The sequence below is a fragment of the Cnephaeus nilssonii genome, assembly GCF_951640355.1.
Source record: "Cnephaeus nilssonii genome assembly, chromosome: 20".
NCBI lineage: Eukaryota > Metazoa > Chordata > Mammalia > Chiroptera > Vespertilionidae > Cnephaeus > Cnephaeus nilssonii.
Genome location: NC_137091.1, coordinates 5,076,591 through 5,097,303, shown reverse-complemented (window position 1 = coordinate 5,097,303; position 20,713 = coordinate 5,076,591).

The following is a 20,713-nucleotide window of genomic DNA, read 5'->3' as shown; positions in this document are numbered from 1 at the left end:
CTTGAATTACACCCCTTTTGTTTATTTGGTGCCCTCATAGGATAATTCTGTTTTGTTTCTGATCTATGCTTTGTAAAAACAAACAAACAAACAAAAAACAAAAACAAAAACACAACCCTCTGGTAGTCCTTTCTGGCTGCAAAGGGCCAGCAAGTTCTGGTTCAGAACCTGCGTTTCCCTGTACCACACCACACACGTCTTCCCCTCAGCATTGAGAGATAAGCTCATATCACAGGACCCAACCACAGGCGAAATGAAGACCTCACGTACAAACTGGACAGATTATCCAGGATGTCTGCGAGTTTAATTTTTCTCCTAATTCATGTGGCAAATGAGAATACAGGAGCATACATCATTGAGACATAAGGACATCATTTAAATCTCATACATTAAAAATTATGTTACACTATAGTGCCTGGGATTCTGTCATCGAGAGAGAAAAATATGAGAAGAATCATAGTTTTAAAAGGTTTCCTGTTTCCAGAATTATGATGGAATAGATTGTTGTCGTTTGTATACACACACATGCTCAGGAGCACACACTCTCACACACACAGAAGGATGTTCACCCTTAAATTAAAAACTTTAAAAACCTGTGTTGAATCAAGGGGGGAAGCTCCTTATATTTTTTAATGAAATACTGGCCTGAATTCTTCTAAAATGTCAAGAATCCCAAGCGGGGAGAAAACAGAAGGAGACGAAGGACCTAGAGAGGTAAGGTACTTAATCTGGCTTTTGTCTATACCAGTCACATGATAATAAAAGTAGAAGACATAACAGACAAAGAGATCTTACATACAATAAGAGAAGCACACACGGAGATGGCCTATGGAGAAACATTTACACGGAGAGCTGACTGCTCAAGAGTCACAGCAGGCACTGCGATAGCTTCACCGTGCCGAGAAAAAATGCCAACGCAGAATGGCGTACCAAGTGAAACCCCTGTCTAGAACCAAGACAACGCATTCAAACGGAAACTGAGGTGGCCACTAGAAGAGTCTCATTTAATGAAAAAAATACCCCAAGAACTCTGTGATACAAAACTGATTTAGGTGTGAAGTTAAATGTAGGCACGTGTTGATTTGTTACAAGCAACAATGATCTTTTGAGGAGTTAAAAATACACAGAGATGCTGTGCTGTAAAAAATGGCCGCTGGGAGGGTGACTGGTTTTAGAGTAACCTCAGTGTTAGGAGCAAGATGAAAACATTAATTAGCGTTGGGCTTTGTAAATCTGCATGCAAAGACCTTGACATCACCACTAAAATGAAAAAGTGGACAATTTAGAAAGTGATAAAGTTAAAAAATGGGACAAGTGGGGGGAAACACTCAATAGAAGAATACGGAAGTGGAAGGTAAAGAAAAAATGGAACTAGAAAGCATGAAATAAGGTGGTAAAAATAAATAGAAATGTACCAATAATCACAATAAGTGTACGTGGACTAAATATGTTCTTTACCAAAACAGTATAGACTAGATCAAAACAACACAAAGAAAATTCAAGCATCTGCTGTTTTCCTGAGACATACATAACATAGAAGGACACAGAACGTTTGAAAGTAAAAGGATGAAAAGAGACATACTCAGCAAAATCCATCAAAAAGAGAGTCGATGTGACTATCTTCCTATTTTTTGCACTCGACTAATTTGGCACTGCTATCACTACATTTAAGGCAAAAAAAAAAATTCAGAGATAAAGATCATAACTACAGCAATGATAGTAGAGTCAAATTGGTTAAAATATAGAGAATTTTGTTGATTGCATTAAGCATTGCCCACTTCTGGGTGAAATGTAAGTTAGTTCAATCACCATGGGAAACGATGCTGCATTGATTATTTAGTAAAGTTTAGAAAAGCAAATACCTAAAGACTAACTTCTGCTCCTGAAAGCGCAACCCACAAAACCTCTCACAATAGACATTAACGTGATGACCGATGACAGCAAAGTTTGTTTCAGCAAAAGCAAAAAAGGCGAACGTTGTATTTCAATGCTGCGCATCAACACTGATGAAATGCAGGGCATAGTGCTCAAAGGCACACAAGACTGAACAGAGCAGACAGGAAAGGGAACAAGGGAATAATGCAGCATCGTTTAGCTCTCGGGTGGGGAACCTTTTCTCTGCCAAGGGCCATTGGAATATTTATAACATCACTCGGGGGCCTTACAAAATCATCACCCTAACGATTAGCCTGCTACATTTGGCAAACATTTAACCAGTCAACCGCCACGCGTCCAAAACGGAAACCATCCCCACACGCCACGATACTTTGAATTTAATTGTGTCTTACAGTGGTCGGCAAATTGCGGCTCGTGAGCCACATGCAGCTCTGTTGACTAATGAGTTTGCCCACCACTGGGATAGGGGCTTAATCACAAGGAACAACAACAGCCTGTTATTATTGGAATCGAGAGTCTAGGTCAGTGGTCGGCAAACTCATTAGTCAACAGAGCTGCATGTGGCTCGCGAGCCGCAGTTTGCCGACCACTGGCCTGTGGCATACAAAGGGTTAATTAAGTCATCCCTAATGCCTTGGCAGGGTCAGCCCACATGATTTCAGGGGCCCTCGGAGCAGACATCCCTCACCCATGATTTAGATCAAGAGAGCATCAAGTGCATTGCTAGTCTCTCACAACTGTATTTCTCTCCCTCTCTCTCTAACTCTCTCTCTCTCTCTCTCTCTCTCTCTCTCTCTCTCTCTCTCCCCCTTCCCTTCTCTCTAAAAAAAAATGGAAAAAATACCCTGGGGAGAGGATTAACAAACCAATAACAGAAAAAGTGGTTAATGTTTATTGGATATGATGTGTGAGGCGTTCACACACGTTGTCTCCTTTAATTCTTAGGACGACCTAATGAGGCAGCAGCTATGACTCTTTATTTTATCACTGAAGGAACACAGGCCTTAGAAGGTTAGGAGATGGACCGAAGGTCTCAGTGCTCACGGGGGACGGAGTGGGGGTGGAACCCACGCATGGCGGACTCTCCAAGCTGATGGCCTGGCCTCATTCTAGATTTCCTTTCTCAAGCAGTGCAACCTCATTATTGAGAGGCAAGGGCACCGAGGCCTTCAAATAGAGGAAATGATGCAATATGGGTCCATTTAGGATAGCAGAAGGTATAATCAATGATAAGCATGGCAAAAATAATAGCCCGGTCGGCTTGGTCCAGTTGTTGAGCATCGACCTATGAACCCGGAGGTCACGGCTCTATTCCCGGTCAGGGCACAGGCCCGGGTTGTGGGCTCCATCCCCAGTGTGGGGCGTGCAGGAGGCAGCCAATCCATGGTTCTTTCTTATCACTGATGTTTCTATCTCTCTCCCTCTCCCTTCCTCTCTGAAATCAATAAAAACACATTTTAAAAAAGATGCATAGATTCCAGGCCCATCGCCTCTGGATCCCAAAGATGTGAATCATCCCAGGATCCCAAAGATCTCTTCCAAGAGCTACAAAGGAAGCCCTCCTTGCCGGCCGCGGGGACGAGCGGTGCCTTCGCCGGTCCTCTGCCCGATGCAGACCGCGCCGCGCAGGGGGTCCTCTCGGACATTTTAGTGCCGGTGGAGGAGGGCTGTGTGTCAGGCTCCTGGGCGGGAAAGCAGGAAATGAGGACGGGGCATTAATAGCCTTTGTAAACAGCACCTTCCACGTCTTCAATCACCAACGGAGGGTGTTCACCACCGGGGTGGAAAAAAGAAAAAAAAAAAAAGAGGAAAAAGGCCAAACAGGAAAGGCAATGAAAGGAGATGAAAGCGGATCAATAAAGAGAGAAACATTTGGTTTGAAGTCTTGCCTTTACAATAATGGGAACCCCCCAGCTCCCCTCCAGAGAGCCATTTGGGGCCTGACTGCAGGCCTGGCCCTGAGTGTAATTGCCCCAGACCCCAGCCACACGGAGGCTTAGAATTCACGCTGGGGCAAGGGAGTCAGCCTGGGAACATAGGTTTATTACCGCTTTTTAAGTAGAGGTTTGTTTTTGTTTGTGGTGTGTGTTTTTTATTTATTTATTTATTTATTTATTTATTTATTTATTTTTACAAAGGATTTACTTAATACTCCGAGATAATATTGCTGATTTTATTATTAGTTTCTTTTTCCCAGTTAAAGGGAGGCCGAAGGAGCCATGTGCAGGGCTATGGTAAAGGACATGGCAATGCCACCATATGGGAATGCATCTTTTAAAAAATATATATATTTTATTGATTTCAGAGAGGAAGGGAGAGGGAGAGAGAGAGAGAAACATCAATGATGAGAGGGAATCATGGATCTGGTGCCTCCTGCACGCCCCACACTGGGGATCCAGCCTGCAACCCGGGCATGTGGCCTGACCAGGAATCGAACCGTGACCTCCTGGTTCATAGGTTGACGTTCAATCACGGAGCCACGCTGGGAATGCATCTTGAGTTGACTTTCTGAAGTGGACAAGCAGAGGAAGTGTCCCGATAGGGAATCCCTGAGAGCCAGACACTGGTCGCGCACAGCCCAGCAGCCTCTGCTTAAGGAGACAGAAAGCATTGTCCCGAGAGACGTCAAGGACACTTGAGAAACTAAGCCCTGAGGTGGTTAAGCACTCGTGCAAGAGCGAGGAAGAGGGAACACGCTGCAGCTCAAGACTTTCTCCTCCCTCCCTCCCTCCCTCCCTCTCTTCCTTCCTTCCTTCCTTTCAGTCTTTTTTTTTAAGGCACTCATTTTGTTTTTAAGACCTTGGACCCAAATGCCAATTTTATGATCACATTTCTCTCCTTTTGTTCTGCAGAGACGAGACTGGCGCGTTGAAGAGATTCTAGAAGGAAGGCGGGCGGATGGGAGGCTCGGGAGAAGATAATGAGACTGAGACCGACACGGTTCAATCACACGGTGGAGGGAGGGGCGGTCACTCTGCGGCATGAGAAGATGAACACGTCCAATCCCGTCTCCAAACGGCGTTTGAACTCCCGCCACCTGAGCGCTCCCCCACCTCTGCGTTGGAGGGTCTCCAGCAGGAGTGGGTATGAGGAGACGCCCAATGCTTTCCCAAATCCGAGGGCGCAAATGGGATAAATAGGGCGAAGTCACCCCTGCTGCTAAGTGTGCAATGCCAGCTGTGTTTAAAAGCAAACACCCGCCTCGTCTGGTTCCCATCCCTCAGCCAAGGGAAGAACATCCATTGCTTTTAATAGTATTTAAAAATATATATTTTTATTGATTTCAGAGAGGAAGGGAGAGGGAGAGAGAAACATCAATGATGAGAGAGTCATTGATTGGCTGCCTCCTGCACGCCCCCTACTGGGGATGGAGCCCGCAACTCAGGCACGTGCCCTTGACCTGAATCGAACCCGGGACCCTTCCGTCCGCAGGCCCACGCTCTACCCACTGAGCAACACCAGCTAGGGCAGAACAACCATTGTTGGAAGTACAGATGCACTCCCTCACTAAATAGTGCCTTTTTAAACCCATTACTTTGACTCGCTCTCCCTAGGAAGCACTCAACAAATTGTGAGTGGACAGCACGGAATCCTCGCTTCTTTCTGCTCTGCCCACCCCTCCCTCAGAGTCCTCAGACCCCCAGCGCACAGACAGGGGGCACGGCGGGGCGGGGGTTGATAAGCTTGAACTGACTGGGGGGCGCACAGTTTACAATGGATACTTCACACCTAACTGACTTAGTCCTCTCTCCTTGCGGAGCCCAGTGATTTATGGGTCTTCATTTTGTAGACCCTCCCTCCAAGCTGCCCTCCCCTGGGCCCTCACACTTTCTCCACATCCTTCCCCTGGAGTCGCTGCTCCTGTGGTCATCGGGTCACGGAGCACTAACTGCCCCCATAAACCACCCAGGTCGCTCCTGCTCTCTTGGGTCGGCCTGAGGGAAGCCACCTCCGTCAGGGAGAGGCCGTGGTCACACCTGGGTGCCGCACGCCGCCTGGCGAGTTGGAGACAAGCAGTCAGGGGGTCCCTGGGCATCGGGCTTCTGTCAAGCTCCCCACAGTCTGCTTTGCGGCCGAGTTTGAGGAGGTGCTTTGGGTCTTTTCATTCCTCCTTGACTGCAGGTGCCTCCCGCCCCATTGGTCGGTAGGACTAATGGAGAACCCAGACATGGGGAAACTTCTATGCACGTTCTTCCTTTTCTTTTTTTTTAATGCCCATCCGAGGATATTTTTCCATTGATTTTTAGGGAGAGTGGAAGAGAGAGGGAAAGACACAGAGAAACATCGATGTGAGAGAAACACATTGACTGGTTGCCTCCCGCACACGCCCCAATCAGAGGAGGAGCCCGCAACCGAGGTACGTGGCCTTGGCCAGAATCGAACCCGGGACCCTTTGGTCTGCAGGCAGACGCTCTCTCCGCTGAGCCACACCGGGTTCGGCTGCGCACGTTCTCTCTGTAAGCTCCTGAGAGCGACAATGCTCACAGCCATCGGGGACTCCACGCGTCTCCACCCCCGGCCCCAGGTTATTTGTGAAAACTGTCCACGCTGAGATGCAGCCGGCGACCTGACCCTCAGAGCCTGAACCGGCACACAATGTCCCCTCTTCTCTGCCTCAGAACCCCGCTCCTGAGACACTGTCCTGTGGTTCTGCATCAACATAAGGACCTCGCTCCCCTCGGCTCAGTGCCTCCGCTCTGGGGCGCTGGTGGCGCCTCTGTAAGGCGGCCGGGCGCTGTCGGCCTGCAACTGAATCAGAGCTGAAGAGCTCATGTTCAGAACCCAAACCGCGTGGTGGGGTGTTTTTTTTTTTTTTTTTTTAATAGTTTATTGATTTTTAGAGAGAGAGGAAGGGAGAGGGGCGAGAGAAAGAAACATCAATGTGAGAACGTAACGTCCATCGGCTACCTTCTCCATGTCCCCCAACCAAGGATCAAGCCTCAAACTTGGGTCTGTGCCTGGCCGGGAATTGAACCCATGACCTCTCGTTGCATGGGACAATGCTCATCCAACTGAGCCAAACCAGCCGGGGCCCACATGGCGTGTTAAGAAATGCTGTTCAAGCGTGGCGGGTGGGAGGGTTCTGAGGTTCCATCGGGGAATTTCACATGGGAATGAGCCCTTCCTTTCTGGAACTCTCTCCCGCACGCCAGGTGCAAAGTAGCTTTCCCACTCAGAGGCCGAGTATCTCTTACCCTGTAAACACCGCTCCGGGGGACACGCGGGGGCTCGCCAGGGAGCGCGCTTCCCAGAGAGAAGATACCGGCTCCCAGCAGGTGCAGCCCAGACGGAGGCCACGGGTGGGAAATCTGGGCACGGACTGAAGTAAACAGCAGCCATGGAGCCCTCTGTCCGCATCAGGGAGAGGGGAGGGAGCAAGGGGCCTGGATCTACGTGTGGGCGTCATGGGGCCCTGGGACACAGCGCAGAGGCTAAGGCCAGTTTACACACAGGGAAAATCTGAGCGCGACGGCGGATGGAATTGCAAGTGGGAAGAGCGGCGGATACGCTTTAGTAACCAGAGAAGGATGTGCCCTCCGAAGCGCACGGGACTTGCAAGCTCTCAGGTTCCTGAACGCGACAGAAAGCGGGGGAAGCGGTGTTGCTCCCTTGGAAATGATGTGGTCAAACACCAACACATCGCCCACTGAACGCTGGCAGGGAAGGCAGCTTAACAACGTGGCTTTCGCCTGGCCAGTGGGGCTTGGTGCTTGAGCATTGACCTCTGAACCAAGAGGTCACCAATTCAATTCCTGGCGGGGGCACATGCCCAGGTTGCAGGCTTCATCCCCAGTAGGGGGCGTGCAGGAGGCAGCCGATCCATGGATGTTTCTCTTTCTCTCTCCCTCTCTCTAAAAATCAATAAAATTTTTTCTAAAATGTGGCTTTCTCTTTGCCGGAATTGGCATGACCTTGGAGTTGCCTCCTGGGACACATGATGGTACTGATCCGCATGTACGGTAATTCCCTGCTCCCCCCCTCCACCCCCATCCAGAATCTGCAGCACAGCCTCTGCTTAGATGCAAGTGCCACCCTGCATTCCGATGAAGATGTGATCCCACAACAGAGTTCTCCCAATGGCTGCCCCGGGCTTTGACTAGTTCCTTCCGGCTCCCTGTGCGGTTTCAGGTGGGGGGGAGGAGGAGAAAGAGACGGAGTCTGGGTGAAAGGCGTGGTTCAGGAGACAGAAGGGGAAAGGGGAGGCGTCTATGGTTTCTACAAGGTAAGGATTTCCCGTCGGAGCATTCTGATGAGAAGTTTCCATCGTAGCGTTCTTTTTCTTTTAAATGACGGAGATGTGGTGCAAGAGGCGACCCGTGTGCATAGACGCCCTGAATGGAACGCAAGGGACAGCTCCCATCCCGGGAAGGCGCACCGGCACCGTGAAATCCAGGGTCCGGGCGGGGGCTCATGCCTAGCCATGCCGGCTGCCTCGATGTTCTTTAGACAGCGATGCTACAGGGCGGGCAGCTTCCAGGTCATTCCATAGGGGGGGGGGGGGGCGCTGTTTACAGAGTGAGCCCCAACTTTGCTACCGTATTGAGCTCCCTCCACCCCATGTCAGCACCGATTACATGCTTCGTGGGGCTCAGCACAGAGTAAACACATGGAAGCCTTTGCACAAAAATTGAGAACTGCACGCTGGCCCCGCACCGAGTGTGGGCGGGTCCGGGCCTGCACCGGCGGCGGCAGGAAGCCAGCCCTGTCCCCACTGGGGAGTGTTCTCCAGGGAGTGAATGAGAGGCTCAGACCCACAGGGGCAATGGACTGGCCCAAGTATCTGGGCTGCATTCAAACAAGGCGCAGGGGACCCCAAAGATGGCGGCGTGTCTGCAATCTCGAGCTTTTCAAGGACGTCTGCCCGAGCCAAGGGGGCAAGTCCCGGGGCAGCGATGTCCGGAAGGTACACTCAGAAAGGAGCCCGGCCCGGCGGGCGTGGCCAGTGGTTGAGCGCTGACCTATAACCCGGAGGTCACGGTTCGATTCCCAGTCAGGGCACAGGCCCAGATTGCAGGTTCGATCCCCAGTGTGGGACATGCAGAAGGCAACCAATCCATGATTCTCTCTCGTCATTGATGTTTCTATCTCTCTCTCCTATCCTCTCTGTAATCAATGTGTGTGTGTGTGTGTGTGTGTGTGTGTGTATGTATGTATATGTGTGTGTATGTGTGTATATATTGTGTGTATGTATGTATGCGTGTGTGTGTGTGTATATATATATATATATATATATATATATATATATATATGTAAATTTAAAAGAAAGGAGCCTGCCTGGGAGCTGTTTAGGGTGATGGCACATTATGATAACTCAAACCAGATTCTAATTCTTATCTTGGATTATGAAATGCCATTCGGAGTGCTCTTTCATAGATGAATCCAGTTTATTTATAATAAGTATGCCTAGTCCAAACAGGAGAGCTACTTAACATTCTAATTAAAACCGATACATATCTAGTTGAAAAACTATCCAGTCCCTAAAACACTTCCACAGGAGATGGGCTACATATTTTGGCACACGAATCTCCCTGTCTTTTCCAAAACATTCACTTTTTTATTCGGAGCGGCAGATGGTAACTTTCCCCACAATATCATATCAAACGAAAACGCGGCATTATGCATTCCATAGACCTCAGCGCCGGGCAGCCCGGGCATCAATTGCACTTGTGTTGTAAGCTGAGACTCAAGGAAACATTTATTTATTTAAAATATTTTTGCCCGTTACGTTAGACAAACAGCAATATTTCATTCCCCTGTGTTCTAAGACAGCCCCGTAGACAGAGGTCCTGCGGGCCGAGGCTCTGATCATGCTTACATCTGTAGACAGATTTAATTATATTTTCCCCTTTGAAGTCAGATATCCACCGAGAACGTTACACACGGGCCGAGTTCCCTTGGAAGTGGGCTGCATGCTGACTATGGAAAACCACGCAACCGCTTTTCATTATGTTCATTATTTCCCGGGCAAATCTGGCCAAGGGCATGCAACGGACGGCCGCTGCGGGGTGGGAGGCAGTGGCAGACGGAGCTGGAGCCGTCTCAAGGAGACGCACGGTACCGGAGAATGGACCACGACGTTCTGACGGGGAGAGCCCGGGTCGCCTCCCCCAGGGGGACCCCAAGGCCTGCGGGTGGCCCCACGTGCCAAGTCTCAAGGCGGAGGTGACCCAGCGTCACTGTGTGGGTGACAGCACGAACGGTCTTCCTGGGGATACCTCCAAGGGCTCTTTCCGACTTGGCCCGTTGTGTCGTACTCGCTGCTTCTCTCACTGCTGTGGCTCGTTAGCGTGTGCTGGACCGGCGGTTCCCAAAGCATGGCCCTCCGACCCAGACGAACATCCCCTGGGCACCCACCGACTCAGCGACGCTGCAGCGAGGGCCCCCCAATCTGTGTTTGACAAGCTCTGCAGTAGATTCGGACACAGGCTAGAGTTTGGGAACAAGGAAGGTGGGAGGTGAGTGCCTGAGTTCGGGGGTTCTCTGGAGAGAGAAGACATTCTAGAAGGTGATGTCTCAGCTCCATCACAAGGAGAGGTCCTGCCCGCCTCCAACTCAGAGGCTTTGCTTCCGACAGCGAGGAAGGTGCAGACCCGCACCCGCTCCACAGCTTCCCAGGGACCCACGGCGGGCGCCTTCCCAAAGCACACGTGACTTCTGCTTTCCTTCCTCCCTTCCTTTTCCTTCCCCTCCTTCCCCTCCTTCCTCCCTCCCTTCCTCCCTTCCTTCCTCCCTTCCTTTTCCCTCCCCTCCTTCCCCTCCTTCCTCCCTCCCTCCTTCCCCTCCTTCCTCCCTCCCTTCCTCCCTTCCTTCCTCCCTCCCTTCCTTCCTTCCTTCCTTCCTTCCTTCCTTCCTTCCTTCCTTCCTTCCTCCCTTCCTTTTTTCCTTCCTTCCTTCCTTCCTTCCTTCCTTCCTTCCTTCCTTCCTTCCTCCCTTCCTTCCTCCCTCTCTTTCTAAAATATTTTCATTGATTTTAGAGAGGGAGAGGGAGATAGAAACATCAGTGATGAGAGAGAATCATGGATCGGCTGCCTCCTGCACACCCCAGACTGGGGATCTAGCCCTCCACCCGGGCATGTGCCCTGACCAGGAACAAACCATGACCTCCTGGTTCATAGGTCAATGCTCAACCACAGAGCCACAGCAACTAGGCCGTGATGTCTGTTTTTAAATTGAAGTCATGTGCTCTATGACAATCACGCATCAGAAGTCATGGTTCTCAACCCTCACGGCACCCAAACCCCATAGGCAGTGTCTGACAATTAGCCCAACACTGCTCCCCTCCTCCACCCCAATATCACGTGTAGTTGGTTTGGGGTGGTGCCATCTCTTTTTAAAGTTCGTCGGATGATTCTTACATGCATTCGTGGCTGAGAAAAAACCACTGCAATGTATGGAAGTCCTGCTACTCCTGCTAGCCAGCACTGCTCGGTGCCTTTGTGAGTAGCGATCTGAGGGGTGAGTTATCCCCTTACTGTGAAGGAGTTCCGGGCTCTCATCCTGTCCGAACGTCCATGGAAAAGTCCCTCTCCCCACTCCGGGCCTCGGTTTCCCCGTCTGTCCACTGCGGAGGCTGCCAGTGATGCCCTCTCTGACCTGAAGCCTGTCCCCCATGGGAGAGCCACACGGGAGCCGGTGCCGGCCACCCCCACGGAGGGAGAACGCGGGAGGAGAGAAGGCTTAGTCCTGCTCTGCCGCTGACTCCAGCTGAACCCACAGGACACCAAGTGTGTGGGCGAAGAGGGAATGACTTAAACATCCCGCGCTCCCTCCCCCACCCCGGTGTTTGGCGGCAAGAACGCGCTAACATTGAGGAATTGTTGCTTAGACCTAGGTGGGCCCAAGACAGCAGGGCCGATTGGGACTGTCCGTCCTTAGCACCCCCACTCCGGCCTCGCATCTTTAAGATGAACTCCTGCCTAGACACCCCTCCGGAGCCCACTCCAGCCGGAAGAGCTCCCCGCAAAGCCCCCTGAGGGAGGCCCCTGCCTCCGGTTTGGCTGACGTCTCTACGAGGCTGAGTCCAAGTCCTTGCCTGTAACAAGTGTTCAACACCTAGTGAATGAGTCAACACATAAATAACTGGTAAGCCCTTTTTTCAGGAAAAGGATGAAGAATAGCCGATGAGGATGAGGATGATGATGATGATGATGAAGAAAAGTAATGTTTGCTGAGGACACTCGGCCGGTCGCCATGTGGATTTCCACATTTGATTGAACCCTCCTAATACCCTAAGGCAGTGGTCTGCAAACTACGGCTTGCGAGCCACATTCGGCTCTTTGGCCCCTTGAGTGTGGCTCTTCCACAAAATACCACGTGCGGGTGCGCACATACAGTGCGATTGAAACTTTGTGGCCCATGCGCAGAAGTCGGTTTTCGGCCCGGACGAGTCTATTTTGAAGAAGTGGCGTTAGAACACTCAAGGGGCCAAAGAGCCGCGAGCCGCGGTTTGCCGACCACTGCCCTAGGGCATGCGGCGGGCACTGTAGTTACGGCCACTGTGCGGGTGGGAAGATTATGGAACTCGCCCCAGGTCGGCAAATAGTTGTGTCAGTGGGAACTCCCGCCCAGCCGTCGGCGTGGGACCTGTGCCACCCCACGGCCTGGTTACACTCGCTTAGATGGCACTCAAGGACCTTCGGCTTCTCTTGGTACATCCTGTCAACATTCAAGTAGAAGCACGTGCCGGAGATATTTGCCCGCAGACTCCGAGCCAGCCCTGCATGAGTCCTAGAGCAAAGAGATGGGTGACATGCTTCCGCCATCAGGGACGCCGTCATCTTTTGGGGAGACAGACACGTCGGCCGTCAATACTTTAGGATGCTTACAGCCAGGACAGAAGTTCATGTGGTAGCGTGTAGGGAGGCCCGCGGCAATCTCTCCCAAAGCTTCCTGGCTGTCAGACGTCCTGTAAAAACCCACAATGCATCTCTGTCTCATCGAGTATTCCAGGTCTGGATTAATTCAACTTCGTGAGGATTCTGTTGGCTCTGGCAAGATTGGGGAACGGGCGTACCTGGGCAATGGGCTTCATGTTCGTTATCCAAATGTGCTTGCAATTTCCTGGATGTGATTTTTAAAGAAGTACGGAGAACCCCTTTAACGGAACTCAGTATTATTCAGACCCTGTCACATGCCCTGCTTGAAACAAAACTTCATCGAGGCAAAACCCTGATATGATAGGTTGCAATAGAAGCTTTTTAACACCTCCTACCCCAACACACACACACACACACACACACATATACACACATACACACACACACACACACATATACACACATACACACACACACACACACACACACACACACACCTACATGGTCCCTAAGCACAGATGCTCAAAACTTGTTTGTTGAATGACTCAGTGAATACAGTTATCCCTAGGCTGAGCAATGATTCCTTAATACCAGCAATAGAAGGTAACCAACCTCAATCACTATGTCTTATCTAAGCTGTGCATGCAAAATTATGGGGGGGGCGGTGTCAACATTACCAGCCAAAGCACCTCCACGGGACTCCTCTGTCAACGCTCAACGGCCATAGTTCCTGGCAGTCACGTATTTCTGGGTCGTCCAGACTTCCAGCCGTACCTTCACTTTTGTCTTCCCCTTGTGCCCTGTCTGCTTACAATTTCCAAACATTTTCACAGCGCAATGAAGGGAGGCCTGCATTAACATCAAATATTTATACGCTGCGATTCTGATGCAGAATTTAGCTTTGGAATAAAAGCCAGGGTGAGCTGCTGTTATTCATTCTGGTTTCCGAGGAGTGTCCGAGACATCTCCAGATAGTTTTAGGTGCAAAAGATAACTTGAAGGCTTTTGTTTTATTTCAGTGTTTCTGTCTGGGACATTGTTTTGAGCAGGCAATAATTTTAAAAAGGTATCAAAGGAGATTTGGACACACGTATGCTTTTAAGAAATGGTTTGCTTATGTCGTAGCTTACACTTATACGTAAGAGAAAACATAGTTTTTATTAAACAAAAATTATTAAATTATCGTGCCTGCCCAAGATTTTAATTAAGTGAATTTCAATCTAGACCCTATGCAACAGTGTATACAGCCTTCATTTCCCCACTCTCTTGCCAGATCTAGATAACATCGATCTTTGAAACTGTTGCCAACTTGAAAGAAAAAATGGCATCACATTATCATGGAGCCTGTTTTCCCAGCCTGCCGGCAGTGCTGGGCATGAGACCGGAGTCTGAGTGGGGGGCTCGGGGGCCGGGGGGGAGGTTAGTCTTGTAGGACTCCTTAACCTGTGGGATGTGATGCTGGGTAGACAGTTGTCAGATTGGGTTAAATTGTAGGGTGCCCTGCTGGCCCCTGGGCACGGCTTTCTGGGTGCGCGGGAAACGCCCTCCCGCGTTGGATCTGAGCGGGCAGAGCCAGTGCTCTCGTATGAATATAAAATGAACAAGTGTCCAAGGCTTCCCGTAACTTCCCTGAAGGCGGACCCACAGGACAGGCCTGGTTATAGATCAGGAATACTAACATCAATGGCAAACACGTACAACTGGCTTTTCCGCGGTGGTGATGGTAGTGGTGGTGTGTATGTGTGTGTGTGTGCGGGGGGGCGGGGGGTTTCTCTCCACGGCATGGAGTTCATTTGCCATGTTCACAGACAAGACACAGGTACCGCCAGGGGTTCCCGACCACCAACAGAGCTACAGAACCGCATCCCGCGGGTGGCCGTCCTCCAAACCAGACACGCTTTTCCATGGGAGACGTTCCGGCACGGGACGACGCGCAGCGTGCTCAGTGAAAGGATGCGTCGCTGGCTGCAGAAAGGCTGGCTGTCAGTCATCTGCTGGGTAACAAACCACCCGGATGTGGTGGGAACCACAGGCCTTCACTGAGCCCCCAGCCCCGAGGGCTGCTGGGGCGTTGCGGGCTGGGCGGGCTCCCGTGCCTGCCGTCCGTGGGTGGGTGCGTGAGGACTGGCTGGTCTGGGAGGTGGTCCCTGGGACAGCTCGCTCCCACGTGGTCTCCCATCCTCCAGCTTGCACCTCTGGGCTCGTTCACGTGATGCCGGACCGCGGGACCAGAGGCACGCACGAGCTCCTCGGGCCGGTGTCAAGGCCGCTGCAGGTGCACGGCCGCAGAAGCAGACGCCACGGCTGCAGGCAAAGAGCGCGGCGCCAGGACACGGACGCAGGAGGCGGGGGGGGGGGGGGGGGGGCGGTTAATTAGCGCGAGTCACCTACCGCGGGCCCTTCGCCGGCGAGATCTCTCTCTGGGGCAGGAGGGAGCTGCGGACATAAATCCCTGTCTCCCAGAGCAGACGGTGATGGATGCCGCCCCCAGGCGCCTGCCACCAGCCTGTGATGGCAGAGGGGTGAGTGTCTGGGAAGGCCTCCCCGGGTGAGCTGGGAGCTCCGATTTGAAGCATCGGCAGGAAACGTCCCTCCAGGTGAGTGGGAAGGGGCGGTGAAGGGGGCCGCGGGGGTCTGGCAGGGCCGGTAATTGAAACAGAAAAGCTGTCCTCCGTATTCACTTTCCAGGCGCCCCTCTACAGACTAACGTCACGGTGGCATCCGCAGAGAAGAGCGTGGGGTGGCGAATGGAGTGGGGTTCAAACCGTGGCTTCCCCACCAACAGGCAGAAGAAGGTGGGGACGGTCATTTCCCTCCACTCGGTTTCCTTTCTTCATTCGTACACCCCGATGCTCACCTGACAACGCACAGGATTTTTTTAAAGAAAGTAAAAACTTGAGTAGGGCCTTGGTAACAAAAGGAGAGACGGAGATGAGAGAGATACAACGTGTTTAATAACAAGGAATTCATAGTAACGAAAGTTCTCTGTGTGTCAGAGAGGAGACAGGAGCCGCAGAAGAGAAGCACTGGAAAGGATGTGAACAAGCAACTGTATGAAGAGGAAATCCGAGCGGCTGGTAAACGTATAGAAAGACGTCCCACCGCTCAGTACTGATCGGAAGACACAAACCACATAACAATGTGATACCCTCTTTTTTTCCTGAAAGTTGGCAAAAAACGTCCAAGAGTGATATTTTCTGGAGCTGGAAGGGGTGTGGGAAGATGACACCGTACACGTTGTTGCACAGGGTCTAAACTGGACCAGTCTCCTTGGGGGGCTATTGGACAGAGGGTATCAAACATTTAAATTATTTATACTCTGATCCAAAACAGTCTTTCGCCTAAATGTGTATGTGGACTCACACACACATGCACATAGGCACACATGCACATGCAAACACAGGCATGCATGTTTGTATGTATGTTCACGTATGTCTACATAATGTACACACACATGTATATATATCCACCCGCCAGAATATTAATTCAGCATTGTTTCTAATAAGAAAAATCTGAAGGCATCCTGAATGTCTCTAATTAAACCAGATTTTTGCATATGGACACAAAAGATATCCACCACATATTACTAAAGGAGGAAAAAGTTAGTTATAGAAAAACACCTATGGCATCGTATGTATCTAATAGGATGATACGTATGCCACGTAAAAATAAATGTACGCCCTGCTTCTTTCAAAGGTTCCGATGAGAAAATAAGGTAACAGCTATGAAAGTGCTTTGTGACCGGCGAAGTGCTGTACACGCGGAGGCACACTGGAATTCAGCTCTACAAACGTTCAGAAACATGCTGCTTTATGCCAAGGCTCAGAAGTAACACACCAGAGGCCTCCTTTGAGAAAGACATCTGGGCTACGGCAAGGGCCAGTATGGACCAGCCGCGCCCACATCACCTGGGCCTCTGCCCAGACCTCCCAAACCAGAACCGGTATTATTTCTCATCATGGCGGAATACCATAATACAGGGTTTATCATCTCAACCATTTCAGGTGCTCTGTTCAGTAGGGTTAAGTACGTTTATATTGTGCAAAACAAGACAGAACAAGACACACAGCCCCCCCCCCCCGGGGGGGGCATCCATTTAGGAGGCACTTTACATACATTTGATTTTTCCAAGAAAAGGAAGAATTAATTTATGTGATAGGAATCTAAGCAAACTGACATTGGGTGTATCCGAAATGAAAAAAATTTTCCTTAAGGGAGACCATCGACCAGCAGAGACAATATTGTGCCCTCCCTCTCAGCCCTCCTCTCCCCGGAACAGACGCTTACACTGGGTAACAAGCTAATAAAAAACCATTTGGAATCTGGGGCACGATTATGGCCAGGCAAGATGCTGATGCTCATTCCCTGTGAGCAGAGGAGCCCGAACATAGAGCACCCTTCAGTGGCCATCGCTCCTCTGTCACCTCCGCTTCTGTGCGTGAAAGCACCCGGTCGGAGGCTCAGCCCCTTTCTCTGTGGCTTACACAGTGAGGGAGGCGAATGGATGCTCCTTTAAAAGAACAGACAGAATCCGTCCTTTATGGGGACAGCACCATCGTCCACGTGTGAGAGCCACCAGAGGCAGACTCCACGGCTGCGCGAACTTCTGGGACTGTCACCCGACCGGCGCCCACCCTCTGCCACGTCATCGGCCAGCCTCACGCTGAGAGACGGGAGGGCACACACAACGGTACCGCGGTAAACAAACGTCCGTCATGATCATTACACGCATTTTATCACATGAAATAAATAATGCCGGGAGCTTGCTCCAGCCGAGGAAGCTCTTCCCCCTGGGATGCCGCCTCAGGCGATGGAGGGTGAGAGAACCCCAATAATGGTAATAACCGTTAGCGTGCGACGGGAGGGGTGGGGGGCGGATTGCCGTGCAGAGGAGACGCTGCGCCCTCCTTCCCGGGTGCTGGTCTCAGCTTTGCTCGTCCCGGTTTCCTCTCGCGGAGGGAAGTGGGGTGTCCTGTGGGGAGCCTCGTGTTGTTGGTCCTAACATTCCCTCTCACTGGCCCAGGGCGAGCGATCGCGGGACCGTGTATGGCTATTCAGCCCACACTCCCGGGGGTCCACCAGGAAACGGGGAGGGCTCGCCCTCTGGCTGCAGATGAGCAGACATCAGAGGAAGAGGGGGAGGCGTTTAGCAAGACGGGCCCTGGTTTTGTCCTTGCTCGAGAGAACAGGCCCCCCCCTCGCTCCCTGCGAGCCCTTTTCTGAGCTGACCCGCAGGCCGCTCGGCTGCTCTGGACGGGAAGGAGCCCCTTGGGGGCGCTCTCTTCAGTCTTTCTTCCCCGAGGGCTCCCGGACAGTCTTTACCGTAAAGGCCACGCTGGGAACGCCCACTGAACACACAACGCGGCTGTCCGGCCCTACTGTCCCATCTCCACGTGGGACCGACAAGACAGGGGTCCTCCCCCGCAGGGATGCCCTCTGGGGGCCACGTCACCAGCCAGCCACGGTGCACCCCATGTGGCCTTCCTCAGTGTCCAGGCCCGAGGTGCCTCGTTGCGGGCGGCCACGCCACCGTCTCGGGGGCCTGTGTTAATGCACAGCAAGGTCCCGCCTGCCCGGCCGGCTCCGCGGTGCCGGAACGGAGAAGTAGCTGAGCAGGCGGCTGCGGGCCCTCTGCACTTCGCAACACGTTCGGGCTTAGCAACGTGACGGGCGATCCGCTCCCCTCTGCGGGGGAATCCCAGAGGAGGACTCCTCCGCCCCTTTTCAGAGGAAGGAGAGAGCCATCGTCCCTCCGCCGTCCTCTTTACCTCCTTTCACAGAGCTTTCTGACCGTCCGCATCCTAACTCCTCATGGGAAGAGCCAGAGAGAGAGAGAGAGAGAGAGAGAGACATCAGTGATGAGACCTGCCTCCTGCACGCCCCACACTGGGGATGGAGCCCACAACCCAGGCATGTGCTCTGGCTGAGAATCCAACCGTGACCTCCTGGTTCAAAGGTCGACGTTCAGCCACGGAGCCCCGCTGGCCGGGCCTGGGCGCACATTTTAGGAGCAGCCCTGCTTCTCGGCTCCTATGGAAGCCCTTGAGCAATGGGTGTTCTCCCCTGGGCCTGGGCCGTGGCCTCGGTGGGGTCCCCTCGGAGCTGGGGGGTTGGCTCTCAACAGGTTAGGAAAGAGGAGAGGCGGGCTCACCTGGGGTGTTGCCCTTCCCCAGGCCACACTCTCTCCCCCGCCACCCCCTCCGTAGAGTCCTTGGCGAGGAAGCTGGGGGCCGCGGCTGCCTGTGGGCTGGCATTGACACCGGCCCCAGAGACCCCCAAGGGTGCCTGGCATCGCCTTCGCCTGCAGCTGCCATGTCTGGCCCTTTCTCCCGGGATCAGAGCGCGGCCCTGGGAAGGTGGCCACCGGGGTCCCAGCCCCTCCCCCACCCAGACCCTGCTGGACAAGTAGGGAGCGTGAAGGGATGGGTGAGCAGACACACTCCAAAGCCGGCTCGCTGGCCCGGTCCCTGGGGGATGTCGCCCCCTCCCCCTCTGCCCATGAATTTCTAGGGCTGCCTCCATCATAAATACTCTGATTAAAATGTAAATTTAGCCAGCCTATCAGCTTCCCATTAAGGGGACTCTTTAAAAACGCCGTTAATCAGCCTCGAGATCCGGAGCGAAATACCACTCATCAATTGTAACTGCTTATGACAGTTAACAAAGCTTTATATTTGCCCCCAACATGCGCTGGTCTCTCCATTAGGCCGGAGCCCGCTCTCACGCTAATTGTACATTTTCTCCTCTAATGCATTTTTGCTGTTATCTCATAGGCTAATGAAAGCCAGGAAATCAATAAATATAAATTATACATGCAAAGAAGGACTGCTGCGAACATAAAGTTTCTAATTAATTGTGCTTGATTAATTTATATCCTTTAATTATCTTGCGAAGCCACAAACAACATAAATACCTCTGCAATCCGGTTATGGCTGTGTCCGTCATAAAACAGCAGACACGGTAAATCTGTGGGGCCCAGCACATGGCATGGCCAGAGAACACGGGACGCATCGCCCATAAATATCGCAGGATTTACACAAGACGCCGGCGAATAATGTCAGTGCGACGAAGAAACACTAAATATGCTGTACGGTTATCGGACAAAGGTGATAGTGATGTTGTAGGTTTCAATGGGGTGTATGGAGTCAGCAAGAAATGTGGACTTTACCGCGAGGCTTATAAAAATCTGCTCAAGCTGACGCGGGGGGGGGAGTGTGAGGACCCACAGGCACACAGACTCCGTGTGACTTGGCCAAGGAAAGAACTTTGTGCTGGTCAAGTTGAAAGGCAAATGGTTACTCATGTCCCTTCTTAGTTTCCCTTTGATAAACCTGAGCGACCCCAAAGAATCCCAGCTCTTCTGCAGGGGTGACAATGAAATACATATTTGAAGGTGGAATTCAAGTCCAGGAACTTGACCCCACGTTACCAAAAGGGCTGACTGTTGGCTGCTGCGGTTGTCTTAAGAGATGCAACTTTTACATAGAAAGTAGTTTCTTTTTATTCATCTCTCCTCCCCCCGCCCCCCCCCCCCACACACACACCCTTTCCCTTTTAATTTTATCTGACTCTGCTAAGCCCGCCATCTGTCACTGGGCTGAAATCTAATCCTCTCTGTCCACCCAGCGTGCTCTTTGTCCCGGGCCACTGCGTATTAGCGAGCATGGATATCTACAACTTTCATAAATGCATCAAAAGAAACTGTATCTGTCCTCCGCTACACCCAGACAAAGGCCATCTGTCAGCAACCACAGCCATTCTTTAAGCAAGAAAGCACCCAAAGGGATTTGCCCTTTACCAAGTAAACCCACTTAACCCTTCCAACAAGATTAACAGTTATTTGTTTCCATTAAATAAAAATGACCATGCTAATATACATTTAATAGTTCTGGAACCGCTGCGGAAGGGCCGGCTCTCCTGCGGACAGCTTTTGGAGATAAAACACACAGGCGTATAAATACTGGAATTATGACGGCAATGCGATAACCTAGAGGCAGGAG